The sequence below is a fragment of the Sus scrofa genome, chromosome 7 (genome assembly GCF_000003025.6).
Source record: "Sus scrofa isolate TJ Tabasco breed Duroc chromosome 7, Sscrofa11.1, whole genome shotgun sequence".
Taxonomy (NCBI): Eukaryota; Metazoa; Chordata; class Mammalia; order Artiodactyla; family Suidae; genus Sus; species Sus scrofa.
In genome coordinates this window covers 13,162,760-13,173,362 of record NC_010449.5, presented here as the reverse complement: position 1 = coordinate 13,173,362, position 10,603 = coordinate 13,162,760, and the positions used below count along the sequence as shown (strand labels likewise).

General features: G+C 40.6%; 1 long non-coding RNA gene across 1 annotated transcript; it reads left to right on the top strand.

Moving 5' to 3' along the window:
• On the top strand, positions 573-8,908 carry LOC110261789. Its single transcript, XR_002346331.1, has 3 exons — positions 573-1,791; positions 2,742-2,886; positions 5,552-8,908. It is a non-coding gene; the product is annotated as an uncharacterized LOC110261789 (long non-coding RNA).

The window sequence follows — 10,603 nt, the reverse complement described above, 5'->3', positions numbered from 1 at the left end:
GCAAGATAAGAATGATGAGCAGAGCTGGGAGGAATAATCATATTTCCACATCCTATTCCTCCGAAAGAGAACCTAGAGATTCTCTTGCAAAATGAAGTGCTGGCTTGAGTAATTTTAAAAGTGAATTAATTGGCATATATAGCAATTTGTTAAATCATTAAAAATAATTTTCATAAAAGACAAAATCATGGCTTTTTATACTACATCTAAAATGAGTAAGTGCCAAAAAATTTAACTCCTTAATTACTAAGGGAACCAATAAGATGTTACAGCTGGTTTCAAGGAGAATTTAAAAGGTGGAGGCATAGAAAAAAATCAAGAAACAAATCTGCAAATAGATGCAAAAAAATGGCTAGGTCTGCAGGGTAGCAGAGAGAAAGCAATTGTCTCTTTCCTAGTCAGCAGCAGGTCTACTAACAAAAAATATTAGCATTGCATTTATTACCTACAAATTACAGAGTTGTAAAATAAAGGCAATAAAAGATACGAGCCCCAACGAACCAGATAATCCAGAAGAGTGTGCTCTAAACTGAACATATTTTCCATTGAAAACCCGCAGGAATCTTTCAGTACATTTCAAAGGCTTTCACAATTTTTTCCCACACAGATAATGTAAAATCAAACACAATTATCCCCATGACTGTCTGAAGTTCTTAGTACTTCTGGTGCTTGATCAGATTTGATTTCATTGCAAAAAGAGCAATGGTTTACATCTATTTTTTGGAGAAGATTCATCTCTTACTTGCAGAAGTGTCACCAGGCAAAGCCCATGAACAATTCCCAGGGAAAGTAAAACAGAGGTTGGGTAATAAAGTCTCACCTTTTTTTTTTTTTTTTTCCTTTTTCTTGGTGCTTAGTCCAGTTTCACTTGCTCATAGGCGTGCAGAGGCCTTCCATCCGGCGCTGCAGGCCTGCGTTCCTACTGAGAAATGGCTGTTCTGATGCCCACCCGGCCGCGTGCGGAGATGCTGCCATCGACACCCTGATTCAAGATGGCGAGGTGGGCCCCGCGCAGAGATGCGGAGGCCTCGGTGCCATCTAGCGCAGGCGCAGCTCAGCTGTGCCCGCCCTCCTGCGAGCACGCCCCTCCCCTCCCTGCTGACCAGATCCCTATAAAGCTGCTCCACCCACGGCCCGTGGGGAGAGCCTGCTCTGGAGGGCGGGAGCCCTCACCTCTCCATGCTTTGGTCCAAGAAAAAATCTTTCCTTGGCTTCTGAACCAACTCTGTCTCATTCTGTTGGCTCCAAGGACACTGGGCAGAAGAACCCTTGTTGGGGACTGACGTGGGAGGGTCAGTCACGGATGCAGAAGATTCAAATGGCCAGTGAGAACGCACATTCCCTCTTGGAGTGATGAGGTCATGCTAGATGGGAGGGGAATTAGCAGATACAGGGGAGCATCAGATCCTGGAGTTGGAAGTGTGGGGGCAGACAACAGACTGAATCTTCGGTGGGAATGGCCTCTGGGGTTGTCAAAGGAAACATCGAGAAGACTTTCAAAGATTTTCAGTATTCCTGGAACTTTGTAAATTCTTCTAAATCCTGGAAAATCTTTTTTTTTTTCTTTTATCAGGTCACCAAATTAATTCATGTCCTCCAGATGAGCCCCTCCTTTTCTGAATTTTTCTCTTTTGGCTGCCAAGAGTTGCATATATTTTGCATGAACTGCCTCCATGTATTCTAATTTTTTCATCCTGGAGTTCAAATTGCATTCCCACCACCCATAACAACAGTAAAGACATTGTTCGGACGGAGAGCTCTCGTGTTCTGATCAAAACGATTTTTCTCAAGGTGATTAATACCCTTAAACTTTTTTTTTTCTTTCTTTATGGCCACTCCTGCAGCTTGCAGAAGTTCCCAGGCCAGAGATTAAACCTGCACCATGTCAGTACCCCAAGCCCTTGGTCCTTAACCCACCGAGCCACAGAGGAACTCCCTCAGACTTTCAAAGATGTGCAACCATGTATGTCGTGACTAATTACCAGCAAAGCTTCAGCTGTGCCAAAGGCCAGATGTAAAATTAGAGCAGTGAACTAATTAGTGTTAACTAAATGAAACTGGCAGTTATTTTTTGTTTTTACCACTTGAGAACAGGAGGGTGGTGGTTGTCAAGTTTAAAACCTAAAGCGTTGACAAGGTTCCCCTCAAGACTTATGAGATTCAAATAGTATTACTACTGGCAGCATGCAATGTTATCTTTAAGAAATATAAAACTGGCACCAGAGAACCAACTGCATGGCATCTGAGGAAAAGAATCGAGTGCATTTTGGCTTTTGAGCTTTTCAGAACAACCAAATTGCTTCTCTTCTGACTGAGAATTGTAGCTCTGATAAAAAAAAAAAAAAAAAAAAAAAGATGTCTTCAGACAAATTCTTCTTTTAAAAAGCCTAGATTCGATTATTTACCCTTAACTTAAAATCATGCATCCCAATGAAGATTTGTACAAAATTGCATTCATGTCTGTACTGTTTTTCTGCAAGATTTAAAAGCTGTTGCTTCCACTCCTTCACCATGTCTGGTTGAAGTGACTTCATACTTGCAGGGGAATTTATCACTTAGGAGGGTTTGGTCTGTCTGCCTTTCAAAATGCTTTGCAGAGGTTGTTGAGAATCAGCAGTGATAGAGTGGAATAAAAGTGGCTCTCTATGCATTTTGTCATCTATTTTTTCTCTTCTCAGTTTTTTTTTTCCCCCGCATGCTAATGCTGGCTACCCAAAGCATCTTTTATTCCTTATGCCTAGCAACCGATCTGCTTCAGGAATAGACAATTGTGTGGCAGCAATGAAGAGGAATCAAAGCCCATCAAAGGTTAGGATGGATTCCTGAGCCAGAACAGCCTGGGTGTGAAGTCTCGCTCTGGCTTTTACAGCGGTGTGACCTGGACAGGTACTTCATTGCTCTATTCTCAGTTTCCTCATCTGTAAAGCAGAGGTGATAATATCAGTGCCTACTTCAAAGATGAAATGAGCTCACTTTTGTAGGTACTTAGAACATGGCTTGGCACTTGGTACATGTTATATACTTTTATTTATTTTACTTTATTTTTTCTTGTATTTATTTCTTTAAGGCCACACTTGGAGCATATGGAAGTTCGTAGGCTAGGGGTCGAATCGGAGCTGCAGCTGAGGCCTATGCCACAGCAACGCCAGATCCAAGCCACATGCCAACCTATGCCAAAGCTAGCAGCAGCATTGGATCCTTAACCTACCAAGCGAGGCCAGGGACCAAATTGCATCCTCATGAACACTGTCAGGTTTTTAACCTGCAGAACTGCAATGGGAACTCCCATGTTATATAATTATAATTAATTAATTTAAAACAATTGCTCTCTGTAGTTCCGGTCTTGGCTCAGTGGTTAATGAATCCAACGAGGACCATGAGGTTGCAGGTTCGATCCCTGGCCTTGCTCAGAGGGTTAAGGATCCAGCATTGCGGTGAACTGTGGTGTAGGTTGAAGACAAGGCTCGGATCCCACGTTGCTGTGGCTCTGGTGTAGGCAGGCGGCTACAGCTCTGATTCGACCCCTAGCCTGGGAACCTCCATATGCCGTGGGTGCGGCCCTAGAAAAGACAAAAAGACCACATAAATAAATAAAAGTAATTGCTCTCAATTGTGAAGATTAGAAACAAGGTAAATGTCCATCAGAGGTGCCTGGTTAAATCAGATATTATACATTCATACAGGAGCATACAATGCAAGCATTAAAGAGAATGTGGCAACTTCCTGTCTTACATGGAGAGAACTCCAAGACAAAAGCCACACACACACACACACACACACACACACACACACACAATGAGGCGTAGAACACAGGTGTAACTACAATCAATGGTTGTTTCTGAGTGGACAGAGACTTAGGAATTTGGGAGGATTCTTTTTTTTCTTTTATTCTTTGTTCTGCTAAAAACACTAATCCAATTTCCCTTATTACTTTTTCAATAAAAGTCTAGTTCATTATGATTCTTTTAGAGGGGAAAGGCTAATTGTGAAAGATTAAGGACATGAACTGAAATTTCTTACCAAAAGAATAAAGAGATGCTAAACTACTTTGCTGGCATCTTTTACATTAAACCCAGCAGTCGTGTTTTCTCTGGGACCCAAGAGAACTGAACATCCTTGACTCTCCTCCTCTTTTCCACGGCATGACTCAGGGTTATGGTTCAGTCAATCACTTACCATAATTGAGGCACATTTTATTACTTACGAGCATGAAATCGAATGTGCTTCCGCCTGTCTATCCACCCGCAGCACCACCCCCTCAAGAGCTCTTCTTCATTTTTCCAAGAAGTGGATTCATATTAAGAGGATAACAATCAGATCAAAAGTGAGCAGCTGAAAGGAAAACATAGAAAGCTAGTGATTCCTAATAAATGAAGAGCCTGGTTGTCCCAAACATTTTCCCTATCAGTTTACTGTGATGCCTATAATCCCACCATTAATCACTCCTTAGGGTTAAGGTATAGACTCTATAGATAGGACTTTTAATAAAGTGGAAACCATTTTGCTTAGAATGCAAAAAAGTGAAGAAATTGAAGTGTTGAGGGTGGGGCAGCTACAGTGGGTGCGGACTTCAGAGACGGCATCCAGCAGTGAAAAAGATATTTACATGGTCAAAATTAAGAATGGATCCGGCTCCGATGCTATTATATGTTTGCTTTGGGAATTAGTTCACATCTCTGGGCCTCATTCTTCTGCTCTGCAAAATGAGGATAAAGGATAATACTTGTATGTATGGTAGTACGAAGAAACCACTTTTTTAAAAAATTAAAGTATAGTTGATTGACAATGTTGGGCCAATTTCTGCTCTACAGCAAAAGTAACCCAGTCACACACATATATAGACATTCTTTTTCTCATGTTATCTTCCATAAAGTTGTATTCCAAGAGATTAGGTATAGTTCCCTGTGTTACAGAGTAGGATCGCATTGCTTCTCTATTCGTTGTTTTACTCTACATCCCCCAGAGCCTAGAACAGCATGTGGCATGATCGATAACTATTTGCTGAATAAACAAGTGAATTAAATGAGGTCGTATAAACTACTTGAATGCAGAGGTGGCCAGTACATCTTAGTTCTCTCTTCTGGCTCCTGGAAGGCATGTGACAAGGTCCTTCATAGTATATATTCCTTAGGAAGAGAGGCAACAACTGTAGTCAAGGGTGGATTAATGGATCACTGTCAGTCTGGTGATAGATTTCAAGTCTTACAATGGGACTCTGCCTTTTTATCCATTAAACATTTTTGTCATCTACTTGGGTAAGAGTGTAAACAATGTGATTCATCATATATTTATTTGACATCAAGCTGAAAGAAAGGACATATTGGAGGGAAGAATTGGGAGATTTGGTTAACTGGAGGGGCAGAATTAAATAAGATGCGATTTTGGCAAGGTAAATTTAAGGCCTTGCATTTAGGTCCAAAAAACTCTAAAACATATGCATACCATGGAGGAGACTTTGTTTAATAGCTATGTATGTGGACAAGCCCCAGAAGTTTTTGGTCTTCAATAAACTCAATATGTATCAACATCAAATATTGTTTGTATCAAACAGGTCCTGCAGTTTTGAGTTGCCTTAATGGAAGCATGGTATCAGCTGAGCATGGCATCAACTCAAGTTAGGGTGTCGTCCCAGTGTACTCTGTGATTCCTGGAAGGCTACAATCTACAATCGGAATCCCAGTTCAAAAGCAATATATGAAAATGAGTTTGAGTTTAGAGGTGACTGGCCAAGATCATGAAGGACTTGGCACTATATATGTGAGATGTGATTAAAGAAAAGGAAAATTTAGCCTGGAGAAAAAACTTTAAAGATAAAGTATTGCTAAGCTGTCATCTGGGAAAGAAATTTGATTTATAAGGTACCAACAGGTAAACTGTCTTTAATGGGAAGAATTAAGAGAGAGGTTTTTTTTTTCCCTCAGTCTTAAGAAAGAATTTTTATGGGTAAAAACTATCCAAAGATGGGACAAAACAATAAGGGTTTTCTTCATTGTAAAAAGAATGTGTGTCCTTAAAAAAAAAAATCAGAGAACAAAAAATGTTGAAATATAAACATTGTTATTGTTTGGAAATCTCACCATCTGTTTAAACTCAAGTATGCTAATGCATTGTTTGAAAAAAGTTTTGAGTTTAATAGTTCAACTGAATCTGGCAGATGTTCATGCAGCAGTTGGTCCACAGCTAAGCAGTGAAGTTACAGACAGCATGGCACTTATATTAAATAACATTTTAGGCCCCTTTCAAATCCGAGAGTCTATTATCTTGTAAATGCCAGAAGCATTGATTCTATTGAGATCATACCTCAGGCTGGCCTTCGCTCCAGACTCCTGTAAATATGTGAGTTAGCTCAATCCTTGGACCCTAACAGCTCCATCCACAGCTGGTTAACTAGAATGGAGAGCTGATGCAGTTGCCAAGCAACTCCGATTTGGGTAAATATGTCTCCTTTTTTCTGGTCTACCAGATAGCTGGATAAACAAACATTCTTTTGAATATAACTCAATCTTATCCTATGAGGACACATAAAATTAAAGAACTAAAGCAGATATTTAGGTAATTTAGGGCAAAAATGTCTATGAATAATCTAAAAATGTAAAAGCCCAAATGGCTTGACCCAAGGGCATAATGTCCTCCAACCCTACATTTTAATGTGTGAGGAGGACAATGTCTCAGCAACACTGCATTTCTCCTTGAGTAGGCAGTTTATGCAGTAGCCAGAGACAGAAAAAGAAGACAATAGAACCAGGGGTAAGTGTGCAACTGCATTTCTTCTACAAATTGGAGTTGATTTGTGAGTTGGGATGTCTTTTTTTAGAATCTTGGACCAAGTCGGTAGCTGCTAGCAAGACAATGAGGTCAGTTTCTGGCAGCTACGAAATGGTTGTTTCCCATACTAGACTCTGAGCTCTTCGAGGGCATTTATTTTTGTATTTCACAATGTCCAGAAAGCATAAAGTACTAAATATTAACTTATTGTGATTACAGATCAAAGTTGTCCTTGACATAATGTATACTCACTTATGTTCCCCAATTTATGGGCACAAAATATGCATACTATACTAAATATACATAATATACATACGATCAAGATACTGAAATGATGCAAATGAATTCTCTGAACATATGTATTACTATTGTGACACCTTAAAGCTTAAGCCAACAAAAGCATTTTTTTGCCTGTAACAGTGCTAAAATATTGGTATTTATTTATTAAAGCGTTTTCCACAATTCGTTGCCATGCTTGTGTTAGAAGATGGCCAAGTTTCGAATTATTAGGTGTTGGTATTTCAATATTTTTCTTTTTCTGACTCTTAAAAATGACATGTATTCTTTTTTACAATGAAGAAAACCACCATTTGTTTTAGAATTATTAAAAAACCTAGGAAGATTCCAACTATTCTCAGCATAGAGAATGACATTTGCCTAAATCATGCTACACTAGCCCCCAGTGGTACCCATATGGCAGGGGTGAGATATGAACAGGGAGTGGAAATCCTGAACATTGGGGCTTGAAGGCTCTGTATTCAAACGTCTGCTCTAGAGTTGGCCTGGGTTGAAGGGCTGGCAGCCACTCTTCAATCATGGTGGCTGCTGCAACTTTCTTCCCATCTCTCCATGCCACACATCCTACGGAGCTCTCCCCTCCTCTAACCCACAGTCACTCTTGTAAATTTCTAAGGGTTCTGCTTTGCTAGCAGCTTTGGGAGTCACCAGATCCAAGAGGCACAAAAGGGAGGGTATTGAGGCAAGTTTTCTGGCAGCCTTGAAGGGCAAACTGATGGAGGAAAAAACTAGGCAGATAAATATACAAAGAAAACAAGTTTCTCTGAAGGCCACCTGATGTAGAGAAAGGTCTCCCCTTAATGCACACATTAGAGGTTCTCTGTTATTGTCACAAGACTAAGGGTTAAGCATTGTCATCACCCTTATTTATTGATAAAGACACTGAGATGCCGAGAGGTAAAAGACTCAGCCAAGATTTGTTTTCTCATTCTGCTGGACACAAAGCCATTACATGACCTTTTGAGAAAGACCATTTCGAGAAGACAGAATCAGTAAGAGCAGAGACTTCAGTTAATTTAAATCCCCACCAACGCTACTGTTCTCTCTCTTACATAGGCAGAGAGGACTTTACTTCCTGCAGGGCTTTCCCACTTTTTTTTCCCACTCCTCTGAAAGGTTCTAAAAATTATGAGTTCTTTAAGCTCATGTCTCCATCTCTTTAGTATCTCTAGCACCTGGTATAATGCCTGACACTCGGCCCAGAGGTGGGGAATGAGGCTGATGGGGAGAGGGCCATTGGCATATTTTCTCCATGAATGGGTGTGAAAGCGTTTCAAGCTTATGAAGACCTGGGATTTCATCTTACTTCTGCCACTAGTTAACAGTTCTGGGAAAGTGACTGAGCTAATCTGTGCTGATTTTCTATGACTATCATAAGTAGGTTGAGTTGTGTGTTCTTAGCAGTGCCTTCTGCCCTAACCTTCTGTATCTACAGCCAGGCTTACGATTCTAGAGAGAACAGAAACATTCTGCTGGAATACTTAGTTCATCTCATCAGCCAGCTCTTATGTAGCTCAAATTCAAGATGCATAATTTGCCACATTAGGGGAACCTCCTGTGCACACAAGAAATTAAGAAACGTAAACAGTAAACAAGCCTGGGCATCGCTGACAAATAATCAAGGGAACTCTGGAATCGACATTTGGATAATAGTAGCTATTTACTGTAATTTGGGGGAAAGCAGCCTGGAGACCTGCTAAGGATATAATATGACTCTGTTACGTGTAGTAAGTAGCTTTCCCTGAGGAAAAAGATTATCTAGTTGAAAGGATTCTGCTTACTTATGGAGGTGTGAAAACACTAACTTTTAGAATCTAAGGACTCTTGTCTCCTGTTAGGAAGATGTTGGGCCAAGACAAAAAGAGAAGCACCATGCCAAGATGTTTGTATGCATATACAGGAAAATTTTTAAAAATTCAATTAATTCTTAATTCAAGACGTTGTCTTAGTAACTACTATTTCAAGATGCTCAGTGCCTGCAACATAATTCATAGCTTCACCAAGGCAGGAGAAAAATAGAAAAAGACAGAACCTTAAAATACCCTTGCCAATTAAATCCTGAATTATTTTTGACTCTGAGAATAGTCAGTCATTTTTACTTAAGCTGTTAAGGATGATAAAGGATGCTTTTTCATGCTTCCACTTACATTTTCATTATTTCACGATCTTCAGTGTGTTTGGGGGTTTCATCTAATCTCCTTTACTTGCAAGTCCAAGGTGTTAAAATAGACATAAAACCCAGCTTAATAGTGGATCTTTACCTTGAAGGCCAATGTCAACATAATGGAGTTCATGACCCAAGTCACCGAATTCCCATAATCCCAGGATCATTACAAGATGCAACTCCATAAAGCCACCGTCCACACACCAAAACCAGCCAACACTTCTTGTTTAGTCTTTGCAATAAGTTCATTGTTGAAGGGCACAGAGATCAAGACAAGAGCATAGATTCATGGCAAACCTCAAGGTTTATTTAACATTTCAATAACTGCCCTTTAATAAGCCTCTCATATGGCAGGTTCTTGTGGAAGGTCCCATTCATTGGCACCCGAAGGTCTATCCCCCACTTCCTCTCTCCTGACATCCCTGCTACAGAGGCTTAAAAGCTAAAGAGTGTGTTTTGTGTTTTTTCGTCGGGCTAGGGCTGGTGATATGATAGCCCATGAGATGAGCAGAAATCTGCTGGGCATTTCTAGACGAAATTGCTGTCCCCATAGTGAGGGCTAGATGTCCTAGCAGGACCCTTCTCTTTCCCTGTCTTGAATGCAGTCATGACATCAGGGCCTTTAAACACTTGTGTGGCCACCAGGAGGCCACAAACATAAAGGAATGGTCAAGACACTTTCAGGGATGCACATCATTGGGTTAAGGTCAGCAAATACCTGTGTCCAGACTTTAAATATAAATTTTATTCTATTTTATGTATTTATTATTATTATTACTATTTTAGGGCCGCACTAGTGGCATATGGTGGTTCCCAGGCTAAGGGTCAAATTGGAGCTATAGCTGCCAGCCTATTCCACAGCCACAGTGATGTGGGATGTGAGCTACATCTGTGACCTACACCACAGCTCGCAGCAGTGCTGGATCCTTCACCAACTGAGCAAGGCCAAGGATTGAACCCGTGTCCTCATGGATCCTAGTTGGGTTCCTTAACCACAAACCAAGACAGGAATTCCTAAATATATATTTTAAAATATATTTTGAAAACCATGCTTATTTGTTTAAGACGCTCTAGGTTGCATTTTATGTCGCTTGCAGCCAAGGCATCCCCAGCTGCTAGAGTGTTTTACGTGCCTCATTTATAGTCCCCACAACACTCCAGAAGGGAGCCATTATTGTCCCTATTTTATAAGTGAGGAAACTGAGGCACAGAGTCTAAATTGCTTGTCAGTGGGGTTTCCGTTGTGGCTCAGTGGGTTAAGAACCCGACATAGTGTCCATGAGATGAAGTTCCATTCCTGACCTCACTCAGTGGGTTATAGATCCAGCAGTGCCCTGAGTTGTGGTGTAGGTCACAGACGCAGCTTGGATCTGTTGT